This window comes from Siniperca chuatsi, linkage group LG21, assembly GCF_020085105.1.
Source record: "Siniperca chuatsi isolate FFG_IHB_CAS linkage group LG21, ASM2008510v1, whole genome shotgun sequence".
In the NCBI taxonomy this organism is placed as follows: domain Eukaryota; kingdom Metazoa; phylum Chordata; class Actinopteri; order Centrarchiformes; family Sinipercidae; genus Siniperca; species Siniperca chuatsi.
This window is the reverse complement of record NC_058062.1, coordinates 24984545-24987617: the sequence shown is the minus strand read 5'-3', so window position 1 is coordinate 24987617 and position 3073 is coordinate 24984545.

Genomic DNA, 3073 nt, shown 5'->3' with positions numbered 1-3073 from the left:
AACTGTTTTCAGAATCAAGACGGAAGTCATTCTCAATTGAGAATGACTTCCGGATGGGAGCCGAAACAGTGAAAACAGTTTCGGCAGTGTCCAGATGACTACGACTGAAACCTTCTATGATAGAACACTCCTGGACGAATGAGGGACTACACCGTCTTGTTTAAGAAGTTGTAAGCTTGTAGATTTTTTTTCCTCATGCAAAAACAAATAAAAATGAAATGTTCTCAACTTCAGCATTGCAACTTCTGAAAAACAACAGGGTACGTCAGATAAACAATCCCAAACCAAAAGACAGGCAAAAGAGTGATGCCGAAGCTGTGATTTTAGACGCAAATCACATTTCTTTGCATATTTTGGATGGTTTGTGATCCTGCATTTCTCTGCATTTTTATTAATGGACAAAAATAAGCCCATAGAAAAGTTACTATCGAAGACTACACCTGGCTGCCGGTTTGATACTTGCCAACAGGGGTCCGAACCTCTTCTATAGAGTTAAGATGACCGTTTAGCGTCTGGATTTTCAGTGCAGGAGACTTGAGTCATTGGTCGAGATGGGGTGATGATACTGAAGCTCCAAAGGTTGTTTCACTCCTGTGAAGCGCACTGTTTCAATACAATGTGCCGGAGCTTGTGTCAAATGAAGAATATCACATGACTGATGACGTCCAAAGCGTCAAACGTCACAAGTGCTTCTTCATTCAGTTTGACAGTTTTGAAAGTTTTACAGCTAAACAATGTGATTGGCACATTACTGAGATAAGAAGAGAGCAGAGTAATATATGTCGATGTACATTAGAAAGACATAATCATAAGTATGAGAACATTTCCTCCTGACACCGAGTTTCAGTTCAATTCAATTTTATTTATATAGCACCAATTCATAACAGAGGTTATCTCATTGCACTTTTCCTACAGAGCAGGTCTAAACCGTACTCTTTATAATATTATTTACAGAGACCCAGCAAATCTCACCATGAGCAAGCACTTGGCCACAGTGGCAAGAAAAAACTTGCCACTTGATGATGATACTTTATTGTCAGATGGAGTCTGAAATGTTTCTTGCATCACAGCAGCTGCATTTGCAACATCACAGAGATCATATTTTACTTGAGAACATATTTTCTGGTTTTCCCTCTGATGTTCTCTTGCTGGACTTTATTAAAAGCCTTCAGAATCAGAATCAGAATACTTTATTGATCCCCGAGGGGAAACTCTTTTGTTACAGCTGCTCACTGTCATGTCAGGGCACACAGGAATAGAAGTTCTAAGCAAATCAGAATATAATACACTATAATACAGGTCAGATAAATGAAATACTTTTGTTTTCAGAATTTTTTTTTTCAGAACAAGACGACGAGACGGAGCTACGGCAACAGGCAACAGGCAGCATGCACATTGTCGCATGCACACATCTCAGTTAAATCAGTATTAATAGATTTTTGGCCACTTTAGGAGCAGCAGAACAGCCTGTTTAACTGAGGTCCTGTTTAGTGTGTAGACGAAAAATGGATCATTGTTGATTCTGGTAGCTCTTTAGTGTTTTGTGCTCCCGGTATTGCAGCTGTGCCTATTCGTAGCAGCAAATTTTGTTAGTTTGCAAATTTGTTATAGCACTTGTTCGGGATAAGGGGTGTGTCATGAAATATATCCTTTATAGGTAAATAGTAATTTAAATCAATCATCAGTAGCAAAACAGTATATTTACTTATATTAAGTCCAAATCATATGCTCAGCTTAAACTAACAACTTCATGTATATACTGTAGCCCTACTCAATCATTCTCCACTATCTGGCAGTAGAGCCTGATTTTGCATAGCTGAAATAATTTCAATCCTACTTTGTAAAGGGCTTTTCTCTGCAGTGTAGGTATCCTTGTGTGTTTGCCTGGGACGGGAAGTAGGTCATGTAGCAAAGCCCTAACCCACTTAACTTAACTCAGCTGGGTTTAAGAATGCAGGGAGCTGCTGTTGTTTTTATCTTTACTTCACTTCCATACAATCACACTGGAGCTTGTGCCTACGCAAGGACAAACAGCCGTATGCACGAATTACAATTACAATTACAGTCAAACTGTAACATATCCTGCTCAAGTAGAGGTGCTTTACATAAGTGGAAGTACATTAAAGGCATACAAATCTACTCAAAACTAAACTGTAGCTCATTGTAAATGTAACAACTGATGTACATGAGCTGAATTATTTCAGGGATGTGCCATTCTTTTGCCCATTTATTTTTATATCTATTTTTATGAATCCCTATGTAATACAGTTGCACACGTTGCACTTCTCCTACACACTTATTATATTTAATCTACATTTAAATAAGCATTTTGACTGTTTGACAGCTGAACAGCTCTGCATTTAAAAAATATAGCCCACATCATAGTTTTCTTTATGATTTATAGTGTCCATAATGGTATTTTTTGTAGCAAATGTTTTTTATAAATTGCTCCCAATAGTTAGACCAGTGCCTTGCATGGTAGCTCACTGGCATCAGTCTGTGAATGTGAGGCACATTATAAAGCGGTCTGGGTAATAGTGATGTAGTCATTTAACATGAATGGCACAGATTAAACAATCAATGGTCAAAATTGAAAGCTCTGATATATTACAATATTACAAGGTACATTTATTTATCATTTTTCAACACAGGGTTGTATAACGAGATTAAGTTGTAGTTCCCTTTATGCTACTCACAAAAACAAACGTTATAAACAAAAATTATATAAAGTAAGTAGGTAAGTACAATTCTATTTATATAGCACCTTTCAAAACATGGTTACAAAGTGCTTTACAACAGAATAAAAGATTGAAAGAAAATAACACACACAAAACAAATTAGCGTACATGACTCAAGCACAAAACAACATAAAACATGGCAAAACTTACAGCTTTCAAGTTTGAAGTTGGGTCATGGACAGCTGTTATCGATCTATCCTTGAGCTTGAACTGTTACTCGGTGAAAAAGCAGTCAAATGCACACACACACACACACACACACACACAGTTTTCCAGTCATTGTGGGGACATTTCCATCACATTTACATCGAAAATAAAGTGAATCCGCTGGGTCT